Genomic DNA, 19,947 nt, shown 5'->3' with positions numbered 1-19,947 from the left:
ATTTTGATTTCCTCAGTCAGACTACCCTTTAGCCAACCACACCTGCAACGATTTGAAGCAATTAAGCTGTTACATCATTTTCCTTTCTATCTCAATTTTAAGCTTCTGTTCTCGTCGATATGCTGCCATATCTACTGCTTTGTCCACTCTCTGATTCATTTCATGTGCCTTCAGTTTTGTATTCCAGTCCTTTATCATTTGTTAGAGTTATTATTCAGAGCCTGCCTGTAATGCCATATAGTCTGCTTACAGCAGCTTTGTTGATCTGTCCCCTCTGACTCATTTGCTAATGGAGTCTATTATCTGTATCAGCAGCAGTGGGTTCAGAACCGAACCGTTATGCACATCCACTCCAACTGGGAACTACTCTGCAAACAATGTCCAAATGCTGTCTGTATTTTTGTCGTTGGATCCCTATACATTGTGTGAAGCAATGTTTGTGGAATGTCAGACCATCACAGGACTGCCCAAATCAGCTTTCTTGAGACTTTGTGATGTTTTTTCTCCAAGTCCAGAAATGTCATTTCAGACTCATTTCTCATCTGAGCTTTGTCTGCATTAATTCTCTCACTGCAGACATCAGGTTAGTTGCACTGTATTCTGATGTGAATCTAAACTGCTGATCTTCCATCCTGCTTTCTAGTACCATCTGTAGTCATTTATCAGTCACATTCCCCAGTACTTTCATGCAGTGTGACAAGAGTTCAGTACCTCTGTTCTGCCCACAGTTGTGAATGTCTCCTTTGTTCTTGTATACTGGCATTAGAAGACCTATTCTCCAGCCAATGGATTACTTGTTTTTCTTCATACAATGATGAATACACTCAAAAGCCAATTCCATAGTGCCACCAGCATCTTGATCACATCTGCAGTGACTTCACCCAAGCCAGATACTTTGCCTTACTTCATAGTCTTTGTGAATTTTGTACTTCTTTTAGGGAAGGTGCTCCTTCCTCTTTCATTGTAGGCCGTTCATGCAGCAGTACAGCTTCTGCTGGGTTTTCTTCATTCAAAAGCTACTTACAGTATTCCTTCTTCTGCCTTTAATGTCTTTTTGAATGCAGCGAAGATCATTGGTGGCTTCCCTTATTAATGGTATCTGCAGATTATCTTCTTTACCTTTCCATAATTGCCAAAAAATCCAGTAGATCTTCTCTATGCCATCTACAGAGTCACTTTTCAGAAGCTTACATAGCTTCTCTAATGCTATCTTCCTAGTCAGTATGATCGTGCTCTTAGTTTCTTTCATAGACAACAGTATTCCCTCTTTGCCTGATGTCTTTTTTACCTCACACTTGTACTTTTACACTTTCTTTCTGTCTTTTGATAACTTCCTGAAATTCTGCTTTGCATCACCAGCCGTCCTTATGTACCTTATTTCCATACGTGGCATTCCATGTCTTATTTATGAGCCCTCTCCTATTAAACTAAGGTGTTGCATGGTATCTCATTTTGGGTATGTCATTGTTTTATGGAGGTGTGTTAAGGTAATATTTTTTTAATTATTCTTTCCTGTCTATTCCTTAACATACTATGTAAATGGTACTTATGCAAGGAATGGCTCATCATGTCTATCAGTCCTTTTAAAGTTCCTTTCCTCTTGGTCCAAATAAGTATTCTTGTTATACATCAGAACCTATGCCTCCCATCTCTTCACTTCACGTGTCCCAAAACTTCCCATGCTATAGGGCTTTCAGCAGAATGGATAGACATATGTGGTCTGTGATCTTTTGAAGTATGTGTCTTCCTTCAATATTATTCCCTACCAAAACATGGGCCATGAAGGTCTTACATTTCACCTTTCATCTTTTGATCCTCTTCCACTGTGAATATAGTGATGTTGCTCTATTGCTAGTTACCCTGATTTTCAATTCATTCTTTCTGCTGTAAGCAAGGAATTTTTTTCTGTTCACCAAACTCACAAACATTCTCCAGCAAACTTTGGTATACATTTAAATGCTTCCTTCATGCTAAGATGCACACCCAAACAGCTGGTGTATCGAATTCATGGAAGAGAGAGAGATGTTATGTGAACAAGATCAATACCATCTACTAAAGGCAGCCTTGGTAACAGTTCAGCAGGCCTAGGTAACCATCTACTGCAACTCAAAAGAAGATTACATTAATTTTCCATATAAAAACAGGATTTGCATTGGATAACCTTTTCCAATAGTGTTGTGTGGTTTCTCTCTAGGTTTACACTTACCTAACCCAAAAATGTAGAGCTAAAGAAACAATTTTCTATGATCTCTCTAGACCTTCTAGCCACCACATATCAAGCCTCTGTCCTTTATCTAGACTTCATATTGCTTCAGATCATATTTATAGACCCTCTGCAACTCCAAAATTAATTCTTCAGAGGAATATGCCACACTTTGTGTTCTCTCAAATGACATTACAGAAGTTTTGGATATTCCCATAAAGGAGGGTCAACCATACCTTTCAACCTCTTTGGACAAGAAATCTGAACAAATCCAAAAATACTGGGGGATAAAGTCCCAAAAAATAGAGTCAGATTTTAAACACTGCTCTTATAAACTAAGAAAGTCGGTAGAATAACAGGTTTTGCATTAGCATGCATTTTCTGAAGGATATGAAGTCTGAAACTCAAATGTCTGTCATTATTTAGTGAATTCAATCAAAATGTTCTGGAACTCTGTTTCCTCTCTTCTAAATACTGGTACTCAGCATAACCCTACCCCATCTCCTAACAAAGATCCACAAGAAATTGCCCAAAGTTTTAACACTTACTTCATTGAAACTATCCAAAATGTGTTTATGACTTTGCTTTACAAACTAACAACAATACAAATAGTAGAGACAGCAACAATAACACATCTAACCCTCTCTCAAACCTTAACTCCCCCCTCAAAAAGTGCAACCATAAAAACATCCCAAATACACCTCCTTTTACAATTCAACCTGTACCCACCTCTCTAGTGCGTAAACAACATTTAAAATTAAAGCCATGCTCCCCTTCCTCCGATGGCCTTCCAGCAGAATTCCTTAAACTTGCAGCAGATTTGATAGCATTCCCAGTCAGTATTTTAACCAATCTCAGAATCATATGTCCCACAACTATGGAAAAATTCTATTACTTCCTTCAATAAATGTGGTAGTACCAGTGAATTATCCAACTACTGGCCCATCTCCATACTTTCACCTCTATCTAAAATCATAGAACAGTGTATTCATTCTCAGCTGCTAAAACATCTCTTAGACCATGACTTATTGCCACCCACCCAATACGGTTTTCTGCCATCACACAGCTTAACTACTGCCCTACTTTCATTTACCGATACTGTAAACAGAGCTCTTGATACTGGTCTCCTAACTTCAGTCATACTACTAGACCCCTCAAAAACTTTTGATACGGTGTCCAACTCTAAAGAAATTTCACAACTTGAGTCCTTAAACTGCTCCCCACACATTCTAAACTGGTTCTACAACTATCTACAAATCAGAAAACAATCTGTCAAATGGCAAGGCAAACAATCCGAATACCTAATCAACAACACTGGGGTCCCCCAAGGGTCTATTCTCAGGCCCTTGCTTTTTAATATATTTATCAACAACCTCCATAAAGCATCCCTACAAAGTACTATCATTCAATATGCTGACAATTCAACAATAATCACATCCAATAACAATGTATCAGAGCTCCTAAAACTAACACAAAGCACATTTACGTACATTGAATCCTGGCTTAATGGGGATTGACTGCTACTTAATCCCCAAAAATCTAAACTTATACTTTTCTCATCTAAACCTCTAACACTAAACTTTAAAATTTTCTCACAAAACAATACCGAGATTGAAATTGTAAAAACATGAAAACCTCTCAGCATCACAATTGATGGTAAACTCTCTTTCAAATATCATATACTTGGTGCAATCAAACAGACCCATTTCAAACTTGATAAGCTATATATACCTAAACTTTACTTGGACAAGTCCACCGAGTTAAAATTAGCATATAATATACTTCTCCCTTCCCTACTCTATGGTAGCCCCTTTTTACACTAGCTTGCATATATCTCTCATGAACAAACTACAATCATGCTGTTACAAAATAGCTAAGTTTGTATCCAGTATGCCTACTCACACATATGACTGCCTGGCAATTAATACTTTAAAATGGCTTGAGTTCCCTCACTACCTTTACTGCACCCAACTTACTCTTACCCACAAATTTCTTTTTAACCCAAACTACTGCCCATCCTATCAAGCTATCACACAAACTCACACCCCAACTAGAAATATCATTTCCTCTAACAAACAACTCCTAACTCTAACCAAGCCCAACAAAAGAGCTGGATAATGCATTTATTCTCATGCCATTGCTAAACTATGGAATGCCTTCCCTCACACTATCACCCAGCTATACTCTACTAAAACTTTCAAATCAGCACTGAAAGAACACTATGTCAAAAAACATGTCTGTCACTGTAATTCCATGACTAAACCACCTTAAAGATACTGTGGGCCACTACCCCCAACAAATACTTTAACTGCTCTCTTTTTTTTCTTCCTCTCTCCTTGTCCTTATTCTACAATATAATCTTTCACCATTTTCTCCTACACAATTCTAACTTATAAAAAGAATGACTTCTTCATTACATCATTGGATTGAGAAATGTTTCTTATGTATCTCTGCTACCATTGTAAATACTTCTGTAACTCTGCTACAATTTTAGTATGTATATAATGATGTTTGACTATCTCTCTAAATGCTGATATTTTTATAAAATCTCTGTATTGTTGGAACTTTTCTCCCCAGTCCTCCACTGAAAATGCATCACTTGACCCAGTGGACTTTCCCAGTCAACAAATGCCAATACATAATAAATAGTGAGTTGCCAGAAAGAAAAAAAAAACAGATTTTATGAGGAACAGACCAAAAATATGAGACAAAATCTGGACACTACAAAAATCTAGGCAATTGACAGGTATGGCATTGATTGCCATCACCACCAAACTGAAATCTAACAAGGTTCTGAGAATAGATGATCTTCAGTCAGAAATAAATGAATTCCTTCCATCTCCAGCCAGAAGCCTTTTGTGGAGAATGTGTCATTAGTTGTTAAATCAAGTTATACCCGACAATCAGCAAGCATTGAATGCTTTTTAAGAAAGTTCAGTAATACTAGTGAAGATGACTTGGTCAGGATTAGTGCTCTCTTAAGATGTGTGCTAGAGAATAATGTTTTCCTATTTGATGGTAAAGTCTATTGGCAGTGTAATGGCATGGCTATGGGCATATCCTTTGCCAACAGCTACACCAACACTGTCACGGCTGTCTGGGAATTAGAACATGTCTTACAAGGACCTTTTTGTCAGCATGTGCTCCTTTATAGGAGGTTTGTAGATGAATTGTTTGTCCTGTGGGGGGGGGGGGGGTACTGAAGAACAGTTTAAAGACTTTGACAGTTACATCAATACAAGTACCACTTTTTTGAGATTCACTTCTACATACTGTAAATGAAGTATTAATTTTTAGATGTTTGTGTAGAAGTTGAAGATATTGGCGGTATATATACTAAGCTCTACAGAAAACCCTGTCATGTCAACCGCTTTCTCATGACAGCATGCACCCCTCTTATATTTTTAGGAATGTGATCCATAACCAGGTGTTCAGACCCTCAGGACTTAATGCACGTGAAGAACATTTTCAGCAGCAGGTCAAGGTGTTGAGTCAAGATTTGATAGCGGGAGGATATAATGAGGAAGATGTTCTAACTAATGTCAATGAGGTGATAGGTTTGAGGGGAATGGTAGCTAAGCCTTATTTTTCCAAACGCAATTATAGAGGTAAATAGGCCCCTAGACAGTCACATAGAATGAAACTTAAGGTTCCTTTATACTATTCAGACAATGTTTCTTCCTACATGGATGTAGTAAGGTGACATTGGGGTGTTCTTACTACCGATAGGGATATTTGTGAGTTGATACATACTGAGCCTAAGTTTCTGTTTAGGAACACAAAGTCCCTTAAAAGGCAGTTATGCTAACCTAAGAACACTTTGCAGTCTAATAGAGCAGTTGGAACATAGCCATGTGGTAAATGCAACTATTGTAAATACATTGACAACACAGCAAGCTTTGAACATCCAGACCGGAATACAGTGTTTCACTTTCAGGTGCAAGCCACATGTGACAGCCAACATATAGTTTATTTAGCTCATTGCCTTAAATGTAAAAAATTCTACATAGGCAAAACAGACCGACCCTTCAAAGAAAGGATTCAAGAACATATTTGCTATATCAGTAGGAGAAATAAAGTTAGTGCTTTGGCCAAACATGTTATTGGTACTAACTCAGAACATACCTTTAAGTTTATGGCCATAGGCAGAATTTTTGACAACATCGGGGGAAGACATACTTAATATGACTGAGCAGTCAGAGGCCAGATGGATTATCAGACTTAGAGGAGATTCAGGGCATGGTTTAAATGAATATGTGCCACTTAAACCCAAGCTTAAATCCAGACCCTTGTTTAGATAGTTTTTTTTTCTCTTTTTTCTTTTTAAATGTATCACTAATAAAGTGTGCTTACTTATATATGTAATTTTTTATGTATACTTTTTATATATACACTTTTTAAAACTATATAAATGTTATATCTAAACTTGCATTTAAAAAACTGTGGATTACATATGTATATGTGTATATATATATATATATATATATATATATATATATATATATATATATATATACATATCTATCTATCTATCTATCTATCTATAGAGCTACATCAGTAAATCGGACATATTACAAGTTTGAACCAAGTATGGGCGAGACCATATGTTCAAACTTGTAATAGTTTGAACACTGAAGGAAAAAAAGAAAAAACAATAAAAACAAAATTAAACTACTGTAGCAGGGGGGCTATGCCCCCCTGCACCCCCCCACACTCCCCTTACTAAATATACCAACTCCGAGATTGCACTACATTGCGGAAATGGGAAATCTTCCTGTTCTGCTCTGTACGCGGATCTCCATTCAGTCCATTCAGAATTTTAAATGTTCAAAGTTATGGTCTCGGCCATATCGTCTTCGAACATTTAAAAGTTCGATCTACCGAAGGGGACCCATATATATATATCTATATCTATATCTATATATATATATATATATATATATATATATATATATATATATATATCAATGTGAGTTTTTTATGTATTTTTCATAAGTGCCTTCTACTGATACCAGTGCATGCTTGCAAGCATTTCTTTTATTCAGTAGGGTAGTAAGCTCAAGTTACACCCTATGATGTTAATTGTTTTTACCTAATTTGTATCATGTGACTACTAGTGCTTGCTAGAGGTTGTATAAAAAAAGCACATTTCAGTTGTATTTATTAGCATCTGATGAAGCAGATTTTCCTGTGAAAGTGGTTATGTTTTAACATTAAAACTTCAATTGAAACTGGAAACCTTGGTCGTACCGTACCCGAGTTCTTCTGTGTTTTTATTGTTAAATCAAGGAGTCCCCTTCCTTCGCTTTAGAAGCAGCATCTTTAGTTTCCTGTACTCAGTCTGAATAAAGACTTATCTCTTCCAGAGAGCTATTTCCACATTTCTTGGGTAAATTTAGATTGTAAGATGCATGTGGCAGTTGGGGTATACAGACTGCTTCTGGTATTCCCATTCTTACACCTCCCAGTCATGTAGGATTTGTTAAAGGATGGACTATCTAGAACAACATTCTTAGATTTACTCAGTAAAGGACTCGTCATCTATTCTTTACTTTTTATGTTTAACTTCCATGGCCATTTATTTATGAGCCTTCTGCTATTAAACAAAGGTGTTGTGTGGTTTCTTATTCTGGGTATGTCATTGCTTAACGGAGGTGTGCTAAGGTAATAATTTTTTAACCATTCTTTCCTGGCTGTTCCTTAAAACCACATAGAATATTTTGCAGATCAGCTTCTAACTGGGACAAGGACCGCACCATTATGTCACTAATGGCAATGGCCAACTTAGCCTATGGCATGTGTGAACAGAGACACCTTGTATAACTGCAGTATCATATAGCTTGCTTATAACTTCTCTTTTTCATACTTGTTCTTAGACATGATCTCAGGCTAACTTCCATCAATGATGATCAATTGTTTAAACCAAAATATGTAAAAAACTAAGAACCAAAAAGCAACCAAAGCCAAAACACATACAAAAAATGGACTTTATTACATAAACAAAATAAAAAACAAGATTAAGCATGTTTGTCTGTTTATGTCTTGAGATATAAAAAGATGAACGCGTTTAATTTTGTTTTTTATTTTGTTAATGTAATAAAGTCCATTTTTTGTGGAGTTGCTGAACTAGCATTTCGCATGATCAATTGTTTGTTTGCCTTTTTTGTTTTTGTTCTGCACTAGCTTTTGATCGGAACTACTTTGTTTTTAGGATTAATAGTGCTTTCTATTGATATATGTCTATTCATTGCCGAAATATAGATTATAAAAACGTATCTTTAGAATTTATTCCAAAATATCCATTTTAGTTTGAGTCCATTCTTATTAATATTTTCCAAAACATCATAACTGCTCTGCTTGGCATGCATGATGGCAAAGATACTGGATGGGTTGCATTTTTATGGCAGAAAATTAGAACTTTAGAGTTGCTGGCAGTTTGTCTGTGTAGCTTTGAACTGACTCATCTTTGAGTAAAGCTATAATCCCAAATGGATTCTTTTGTAGAGGGAGATCTGCATCACAAGGCCATAATTTGTTGCTGCCCAGATACTTGCTGTATCATGTCTGGGAAGTGTGTTGGTTTCCTGGTGTTGTAAATACCAAGATTGTATTTTTTATCACTGCTGGTTGCTCTAGTATGTGTGCTTTAAGAGATACATATATCTGACAAATGATAACATCTGCCAGTTTGCCAGTAACATATAGCAGCCTTTCTAGGCCTACATCTGATTTTCTGGCAGTGACATGTATTTCATGGAATGTCAGGAACCTGTCTACTGCTTTAGAACAGAAGCTAGTATTGACTTGTGAGAAAGATTATGAGTCAGCATTGTTTTTGTGCATGAATCAAAACTTAAAACATGATTCTGTGAATCATTCCTTGGGAAACAGAAAGACTGAGGGTCTCTTAATTTTGATAACAAGCCTAGAAATGATACCTGTACATTAGTCCATGATAGACTGTGCTGGTCAAAGTAGTCTTCTTTAAAGGATATGAAGAGTTGCTGGATTTTAGTAAAATTGCAGATAGAGAGAGGTCCTATAAGTTTAGGATGCTTTTATGTACATAATGAAGACACTCCACAACCACTTAATAAATCCAGAGGCAAACGTTTGGAGTTTTAGGATAAAGAAACAATGATCAGTCTAGGCTGGGTCTTTAACTCCACTTTGGACCATAAATGCAGAAAGATTTCCACTTGGTAGTAATAGAGTGTGCAAAACAACATGCGAGTGTCTACATTTTGTCAAGGGTTTACAGTTAATAGATATGTGGGAGACTTTATATCCCACAGGAAGAAGATTTTACTTTTCTAGTACATATTTTTGGCACAGCAAGTAGTCTTGAGTATATTCTTGCTAGACTGCACAAATTAAATAGAGTGATGGGGGTCAAACATGGGTCTACCGCCTTGTCTAAGCATACTTGCATTTAGGTGAATATTCTTCATTTGGACACTTCGGGTTCAAAAGCCCCAAGGAGGTTTGATATTCTTTTTACATCTCACAAGGCTAAGACTTAAAGGAAAATATTAATAAATTATGTGTTAAACAGGAAGAAGTTATTAGAGAGTGTGCTATTCTAAATTCTGGACTTTCAAAGAGCTTGTTAAAGCTAGATTAGGGTAGAAATCAGGAACTATCCCTTGAAAATGGCATTTGTCAGTTAGAGAACCAAATTTCAGATTTAGAGACAGCATATGAGAACTGTAGGGGGAAAAGAATGGTTTAGTTACTGCTCAAGTAATGCAGTGCAAAAAAGAATGTAGAGTCTTAAATGTTTAAGTGTTTTAGCATGAGATGGGAAAGCTAGTGACTATTTGTTGATTGATTCATTCATTAATTGGCATTGTTTACTAGGGAAGCCCAACTGGGCAAGAACCCACTGTCAACACAAAACACAAATTACAACAGTAGATAACTGTCATAGACTCAGTAAAATGCAGACTGGTAAGAGAAGAACGTAAACATCAAACAAATCTATAGAAAATATACAAGAAAAATGCATTTGAGATAAATAAGTATAAAAGAAAAACAAAATCATACAAGATAAATGCCGAATGAGTTTGAAAAACAAACAAAAAAAGAAAGTTTGGTGACAAAAGGTAATTGTTTCCCACTGCAGAATAACAAGTGAGAAAACACTGATACGAGCATTTTAAACAGTAGTATAATGTAGCAGTAGAGAGTTGTAGGCCAAGAGGGGAATCAGAAATATTGGTTTCAGACAGACTAAATAAAGACAACTACCATAAATAATATGAGGATGGGTGGAAAAGAGAACTTTTGGTATTAGCCTTGTGTGGTACAGGAATAATAGTGCCAAGAGTTGGAAAGGAATTATTTTAGTAAGGGCTTAAATGAATGAATGACTGTTAGGTAATAACCTGATAGGCATCGGGATGAAGTTCCAAAATTTGGGCACACAGATGGAATATAAGTTGTGCTCTATAGATTTCTTTGGTTTATAAATTCAATCAGCTGTTTTTCAGTTGAGCAAAGGGGTTGATTTGGAAGATAGTGGAAGAGGATGTTGCTGATAGCACGGCAGAAAGAAGGTTTGCATATTACTTTGTGTGATAGCAATAGTTGTGCGAATGCTTGGTGATGGGGAAATTCAAGCCAGTTTAATGATTTAAATTGAAAGCAGGGATGGGTATGGTAGGCCTGATTGGCTGCAAATCTTGCATCATTATTACAGTCTGGATTTTGAAGTGGACTGTAGATTGGCCCAGATAGGAGAGACATATAGAAGAGAAGAGATGGTAAAATATATGTGTTGGCAAGAGTTGTTCCTGTTGGATTTGTGAGAAATTTCTTAGCTATATAAAGTATTGCTAGTTTCTGGTTGATTACAGTTTTGTATGTGGAGATCAAACTTTAGATTATCATCTGTTGTTAAACCGAAGAAGTTAGTATGAGAAACAGCTTCAGTGTTGTAAGTGTCAAGACAAGAATGGTAATCGGAGCTTCAATACCAATCATGTATTTCCATTGGGAGAACATAGTGACCTCAAGGAGACAACTTTATTTGGTCCCAGTTCTCATTCACTCAGTATGAACTAATACACTTTTGTCAGTATACTATATAGGGGTTTTCAGATGGGAGCTTGTACTGGAGATGTCAGGAGGAAAGGGCAGACTGTGTTCATTTGATTTTGATGTGTTCAGTATACATGGACATATGGATTGAAGTATCAGAGGCAGCAAGGTGGGTACTAAGTGCAAACCTACCCCAATTTCTAGAACTAACTTATGGATATTAGGGCTAGAGGACAAGCTTATCCTTTGAAGAATAATGGAAAACTGGTTGAAGCTTGTGTTAATGTTATTGCCCTACTTTTCAGAACTAAAAAAAATGGTTCCATTAATATAGATAAGTTGTTACATGTTTATGAGCATATATATTGTAAGGATTCTGAAGATGCTCTTGCCTTTAAAATTACTGGACTATATTCCTGTCTTGCTTTATGAACTGCATTTAATACTTAATGTTTGAAAAGAGTGCTTGTATGTTTGTCACCTCCCTTTTCTTGTTACATGCCAATAAATCTTAGATGCTTTTTTGTAATCTTGTTTAAGATTGTTGTTTGTTTATCTCAATAAAATTTTTGTTTTGAAAAAAAATATTTTTGTAAAACATTTATAATGTATAAAAGCAGAAATGGAATTTTCACTTAATTACTTATCATTAAAGTATAATTATAAGCAAGCCCATTCAGATGATCTCTGTAAATAACCATAGTTTGATGTTTGCTGTTAGTCATAATTAGTCTTGACAGAGTTTTGATTATATAAAATTACAGCCTTATCTTGCAGTGCAGGCATGCATACTGTAAATTGATGTAAGGCCTTTTTAAATGGTAATACTTGCTTCTCTGGGAAGACTCAAGAGACCTTTTTCAAGTAAGGCCCAGGCAAGTCCGGCAATGCTACACACTTAAAAATTGACTTTGGTATTCATTTTATGTAGAATCAGACTAATTTCAGCAGGATAATAGTCAATAAGTAGACATGTTTCATGCAAGTCAATAGTAGAAAAAACACTGCAAAGAGCCATGCCTTGAGTATTCCAAGTGTGTAACTGGGTTTTGTATTTGAAGGTCAGTTTCCTTCTGCGCGTAGCATCATGTTTTTATACAGAGAAACCAAAAAAATTTTATTTTTTGTTTAATCCAAGCATCTTAAAACCCCACCACCAACACATGACTGACCCATTAATTTTTCCTCAGTGCAAGATCTAACCTACTTATTCTATGACCAGAGCAATAACCCTAAGTTCTCTTTATATCATGGTCAAAGTGCAAGTGCATAGGCCTGTTTGTTCATCTCAGAGGCAAGAGTCTGGTGCCTTGAGTAGGCAGTCATACACAAGAGCAACTTCCTAACTCCTCACCGTAGCGTCCCTGACTTCACCATTGCTGCTTCCTGTGGTAACATGTGTATGCAGCCATGCATGTTCATTTTCCCTAGCAACTGAACAGTACTGTTTTTACACTGGTCCATAATGCTGCATATTTAACGTAGATAGTCCTGTTGGAGTCAGCACAATCATGAGTAAGAACTCCTCCTTTCCGCAGGATGAATCAGCTGCCATTGGCTGCTAATTTCCACCCTCTTCCAGCTTCCCACAAAGTACATTTCTGACATATAGAACAGATTAAGGGTTTTACTGGGGTTTATGGGTGGCTTGCTGTGACAGAAGCTGAGAATCTATGATCTGTATAATGTACTTAGCTAAATTCCAGAAGATCACAGAAGTCTTGTGGAAGATCTCCAACGGGTTCTTCATTGCAATTCTGACACCTGCAATTATGAGCCCCAGAATTACCAAAAATGGCAGCAAAACTAAAGGAAATCAATCAATAGTGACAATCTGTGTTCTTAATTAGCTATTTTATTCTAGGAGCAAGCCTCCCTGCTTACAGTATGGGGGATTTTTACCTACCATACCCTCACAACTTATATAGTAAACCCTAGGTCACTATGCCTTGCAAAAAAAGAGATTACTTTGAAACACTGTGACCTGGGACTTAGAATATGTAAGTCTACATTCTTGTTCAGGGGTCCATGCATGCGTTTTAGAATTTAAAGTTGTTATCCCACCACTGCATTGTTCACTATCCACCCCTTATAGCAGGACACCCCCTCCCTTGCAGAATAGAGTATGAAGGCAGAGGTATCCCTATACAATGAGGAACATTGTCCATGGTCGCTACTCTAAAATGTGACCAAACTGCTTAAGAGAGATAATGTGACTCTATAACATTCATTGAATATGAATCATATTAGTTATGGCAGTTTCAAAGAGTTGGAGAGACAGTTAAGCAGAAACTGATGACCTCTGAAGTAGAGGGCCTGTACCTGGTGGTGCAAGGGGTGTCACTGTGGCTTGCACTGCAGTTGGTACACCAATTATTCAGTTGTGACATGTTCTTAAGTAGGTGTATGTAACACAAAGAAAACAACGTGCCAGTAATGGGCAAGCACATGACATCACTTCCCTCAAAAGCTGATATACTGCTCTACATGTCTCTCTTCTGTCAGACATGTTGACATACCAAGATATCCCTTACACACTACTGCAGCATATAAAGAGTGCTGGGTATTTGTAAGTGACAGTATTTTCATAAAGATGTATGTGTGTGCATTTATAAGGACATGTGTGTGTATATGCCTGCATGCATGAGCACATATCCTGAAATGGATGTGTGTGTCTTCATGTATATGTGTGTGTGTGTGTGCGTGTGTGTGTGTGTGTGTGCACATACACACACATATATATTCTATGACTGTACCCATACACACAATTACAAAGTCTGCTGAGGGTCTCTATTTATGAGAAAAGATATAACACATTCTTGTTTTGTTTGTTTGTTTATTTCCCTGTACTGTCTTACAACTAAACAGTTATCACCTTTCTGTTGGGACATTACTTTCTTAGGGTCTATATTATATAAGTGAATGCAATAAATTGTGAACGCGATATAATCGACCCACAATCCCTGAAAACCCAATATGTTGAACACACGGATCAGCGATGTTTTTCCCAAGGAAAAAAAAATGCTGATTCGTACAAAAAAAAATTCAAAACACAAAATAAACTGGGGCTTTGCCCCACATTAATGGGGGTTGTGCCCCCCACACCCCCTACTTAAATATACCAACTCTGACTTCGCATCACAGTGGAGAAAATGGCAAAGTCCCAAAAATGGCCCAGTGATTTTTTTCCTAGGAAAAAAAATTGCTGTTCCGTGCTTTCGGTATTTTACCATTTTGTGTAATGACATTCAACTAAACAGCACTCGCAATTTATTGTGTTCGCTCAAATAATACAAACCCACTTTCTTATATACTACAACAACTTTATTCACCCATTTCTCACCATTCCATTATTTGCAATTGTAATTTATACTTACTCTAAATTTTGGGGTAATTATAGTCACCACGTTTACAATAACTGACATCAAGAGTGTACCAGCAATCAAAACTTCTGCAATTCCTTCTTTGCATAATCTGTTAAGAGGCCTTTCTGTGGTTGGGCAAGTGTTAGGATGAAATAATGTGGGACACTCGGTAGTTATTGTATTGGATTACAAAATGCATATTCTTATAATGCCTGGACAGGGTGGGAGTTATAATGGAATTATTACTAAATGATTGGATCTGATCCTGAATTAAAAGAAATTTAGATTATGTTTGTTTTACTATTCAGAGATCTGCATTTAAAGATCATGAACATTTGCAGTTTTCAGTTATCCATTACATCTGAGATCATATTTTCTACTTTTCTTGTTTCTTTATTTTAAGGTTATGACTTGAGTAGCTTGATTTAGTTAGGACCTCAAACATTTTTGAATAGCTTTGAAGACTTTTTTGGGTTGTGAGACTGAATGTATAGGACTAGTGATATCATTAGTGGATAGTGGATTGGATTATTGTGGTTTTATATTTTAGTAAGATGACATGATTTATTAAAGGAAAAAAAACACTTTTGTTTTTGTTATTTTCTGAGGGTAAGTTTTTGAGGATTTGTTTGAAGTAATTTTAAGCTTTTAAAGCAGGGTCTGTTTCTCATCTTAATTTTCAAATTTTTAGCATGAATTGTAAGTTAAGAACATCAAGGTCGGATGACTCAGAAACAAGATAAGGCTGGTCACTGCATTTAGTTTGCTTCTATGCATTGTATAAATGTAGCCAAATCCCGTCAGTCATATAAATGATCTGTTGTACAGTTTAGATGTCATTCTTTACTTATCATTGTTATATGTATTGTTTCACTTTCAGATATATGTTATAAACATGTAGTTGGTGTGCTGCGTTTCAAGTCATGTTCTTTTTTATCAAATAGTTTTACATAATATGTTAGACTGTACATACACATCTAGTATACTGCCGTTGCTTACAAGTAAATAACTTATTTAGTGATATGTAATATCTGTGTAATACAAAAAAGCAAAGCAGAAAGCATATCAAAAACACCAATAACAAGACAAATACTGTGTTAAGTAAGTCAAAACACACAGAAATAATGTAAAATCCTTTAATAAACTCACATTCTTAAAGCAGTCAAGACAAAACCATCACTTTTGAAATCCCACCCCTTCAATTATTTAAATTTATTGGCCATCCTACAGTATTTCATAGTACCAAAATACAAAAGTAACCACCCCTTTCAGTCCATCTTGCTGTTTTAAAAATAGTAACTCTCCACTAAACCTTAACTTTTTAAACAGGTAAAACTCAAGTTACCTACTTTCATATCTAACTTCTCTAGTGCACACTGCAGAGTGCATTCTTTTCAATCTTACCTTTAAGCATCCCTGTTACTAGCACTTTCTCTAATACCTAAAAAGATCATCTCTACTTGACTCCAAGTAGACTTTTCTCTAGCACTTGCTCCTACAGTACTTATTACCTTGATACGGCACTCTTATAGATAGCACCCCAAAAAGGCAAACCCCATTTCGTCACCCACATCCCCGGAATCTCTTTTAAAGTTGTTTGTCTAGTCCTTCTAGCATGTCGAGGGATCAGTTGCTAGTGTCCTCTCCTACTCAGCTGGTGAACCTGGGAATATTGAAGCAATGTTACAATTGCCTCATGTACACAGACAACCCTCTCCTCCTCCCACAAAACACAAATACATTCGAGAGATGCAACTATACGGCCAAACTGGAGGCTGAGCTCTCTCAACATAGGACTGGCAAGACCAGTCAGGAGGAGAAGGTTACCACACACACTATAGACCCAGTCTCACATAGTACCATCACAACCTCAAATCATACACATAAACACACAAAGACATACTCGGCGGCTCTGATCAAAAATCTACCAAAACAGCAAAGGCCACCAAAGCAGACACCCAAACAACCACCACCTCAGAACACAACACCTGCAACACATAGACCTCACAGTCAGAGTGTCAAACAGTCACAGCCCTTAAGGCCAAACACAATGCCAGACACACTAGTCATTGGTGACTCCATAGTCAGACACACTGACGGCCCCCCCACCAGACTGAGTAAGGAGAAGGTCACAGTAAGCTGCCTGTCGGGCGCTAGAATCCGCCACATAACGCAAGCACTCAGGTCTCTCAACAGCAGGTACAAATACGACTCAGTCATTGTCCACGCTGGTGTAAACGACCTGAGACGTACCTCCTTGGACTACATGAAAAGAGACATTGAGGAGCTCTCTGATTATGTAGCCCAGGCAGGTATGACCCTGACCTTGAGCAGTATCCTACCTTCACCAAGAATGATGCCACAATACAGAGATAAGATGATCAGCTTTAACAATTGGCTTAAACTCTGGTGTCATTCAAAGGGGATCCAATGTCTGTCTGCCGGGGATGACATGCTGGACATCGCTTCGCAAGGGACGGCTTGCACCTGTCACCCCTGGGATTCCGGATATTGGCAAAGGCTCTTGCCACCCCCATAGTGCCTTTTTAGGCAAGGCTCAAATTCTAAACCTACCACCCTAGAACACAAAAAGGAAAAAACTAAGGGTAATGCTGCTCAATGCCAGAAGTCTAAATCTCAAAATGCACGCACTGAGGCCCTTCTCAGTATGGAGAACATCGATGTCTGTGCAGTGACAGAAACCTGGTTCAAGGCTCCTGAGAGCACCCCAGCACTATCAGGTTTTACCTCTTATAATGCTCCGCCCCAAAATCCGGACAATACCAAGAAAGGAGGGGGTATCCATATTCATCAAAGACACCCACACCTCAAGACTGGTGGCAACGCACGATGCATCGGAGACCATCCAGGTGCAATTAACCATAGGCAAGACTGCTCTGCAAATTGTAGCATGTTACAGGCCACCCTCACAAACTCAGGAACCTCACATGGCCTTCCTGAAAACACTAGAGGGGATAAATGTATCACCAAACACCATCATACTAGGTGACTTCAATTACCCTAATATAGACTGGGAACACTACTCAAGCCCAAACACCCTAGCCCAAAAGTTCCTGGAATTCATAAACTCAAATGCCATGGAACAACTAGTCACCATCCCCACAAGAGGAGAAAACATACTTGATCTCATCATCACGAACATGGGAGCACAATGTTCAACACCGAAGTATACCCCTCACTGGTGAGATCAGATCACAAACTAATCTCGCTGGAGGTCGTCAGCCCACCGCCACCTGAAATAAAAAACTTCTCGAAAGCTGACTTCACACTTCTAAAGACTAGTGTGGTCTGCTTTAAGGCCCCGAGCCGCGGAAAACAGTACTCAAGCCGCTGAATCACTTACAAATGCCTTCTACCAGCACCTGCAGGACTGCCTGGATAAGGCAATCCCAAGCAAAACAAAGACTCTTTGTACCAAAGGCAAGCGCCCAGTCTGGTGGACCCCAGCCATAAACAAACTCTACAACAAAAGGAGGAAGCTACTACAAGATAGAGCAAAATCCTTAAAAGGTAAGACACCCTTGATCACTATAAGTAAAAACTAAGAGCTCTCATAAAATCATCCAAAGCAAATTTTGAGAGAAAAATAGCTAAAGACTCAAAAGACAATCATAAGGCCTTCTTTAGCTATGTTAGAAACCTGGGAGGAAACTCCCAGATATGCTCAGAACTAGTTCAAAATGATGTGAAGATTACTGATCCTACAGACATTGCCAACATACTGGCTGACAGGTTCAGTGCAAACTTCTCCCTCCCCCAAAAGGAGAGATATCTATACCAAGCGATTGCAGCCCCCAAACATCTCCAACGCCCAAGTGAGAACTGCTCTCCAAAGCAAAAACACAGCATCCATGGGACCTGATGGTGTCCCCGGCTGTGTGCTCCACGAACTCAACGAGGAATTAAACCCACAGCTAGGACAGCTGTTTAATCATAGTCTTACCTCTGGATACGTCCAGGAGTGGCACACTGCAACTGTGGTCCCACTTCACAAAGGCGGTGCCTCCACCGACCCTGGAAATTACCGCCCATTAGCTTGACAAGCCTTATCTGCAAAGCCATGGAGAGGATCATAATGGACCTCATAAATAAAGACATAGGGAATTTGCAGACTTTGGATCCATCCCAGTTTGGCTTTGTCAAAGGCAGATCATGCCTTCTAAACTTGGTTGACTTTTTCAAAACAGTCACCAAAGCCATTGATGAGGGAAAGGCAGTCCATACAGCCTACCTCGATCTGGCGAAGGCTCGATACAATACCCCATTCTGGTATCATTGAAAAACTCATCAGCTTAAAAGTTAACCCATACATCACAAGATGGGTTGCAAACTGGCTGAGTGACAGATCCCACAGGGTCAGAGTTGCTGGCGCCATGTCAGACTCAAAGCCTGTCACAAGTGGTGTACCACAGGGCTCAGTCCTGGGCCCACTCTTGTTTGGCATCTACTCTTTCCAAGTACAGGCAAACACAGGAGGGTTATGGTTGACAAAGTTTGCAGATGACTGCAAACTGCCATAGTAGAAAACACATCTGACACAGATATCCTTCAGAAGGGTCTCACAGAAACGGATAACTGGTGCCAGAGCCATGGCCTAAAGTTAAATGCCAAAAATGCATAGTCATACCCTTCAGGAAAACAAGGTTACCCCTAGCTACCAAATAGGTGGCAATCCACTGAGCACAGAAGAAGTTATCAGGGACCTGGGGACCCAGGTTGATAGTAGTCTGTCATTCGACACCCATGTAGCTAACGTAGTTAGGAAGACCTTCTACATTGCCCACCTTATCATGAAGGGATTCTCATCTAGATCAAGGGAGGTCATAGTCTCCCTATACTCATCACTCATCAGACCAATGATTGAGTACAATGCCCCATTCGAATGTATCTGACCCGACACTTGCAGCAGCTGGAGAGGCCACAAAAGTTCCTCACCAAAAGGATAAAGGGTCTCAAACATCTGTCCTATGCTGCCCGACTGAAAGAACTCCAGCTATATTCAGTCGCCTACCGCTTGCTCAGAGGTGACCTTTGCCTAACATACAAGGCCATGTCAAACCCAGATTTGATGAATATGCTTCACCTCAAAAATCTAGATCCACAGAGCCATAAGGGCGGAGACTTAAACCTCGACACGGCTATTAATAGGACGTGCTGGAGGGATAGATTCATCACCCAAAGACTCCCTATGCTGTGGAATAAAATCCCGGTATATGTGAGGCAGAGCACCTCGCTGGCCTTGTTCAAGAGAAATCTTGACCAATGGATGGGAGATCGCAGATATACCCCAGGGATTACCTCAGTGTCACTGCTCAA

Source organism: Protopterus annectens, chromosome 13.part0 (assembly GCF_019279795.1).
Source record: "Protopterus annectens isolate FY-2018-M chromosome 13.part0, PAN1.0, whole genome shotgun sequence".
Taxonomy (NCBI): domain Eukaryota; kingdom Metazoa; phylum Chordata; order Ceratodontiformes; family Protopteridae; genus Protopterus; species Protopterus annectens.
This window is presented reverse-complemented; position numbering follows the sequence as displayed.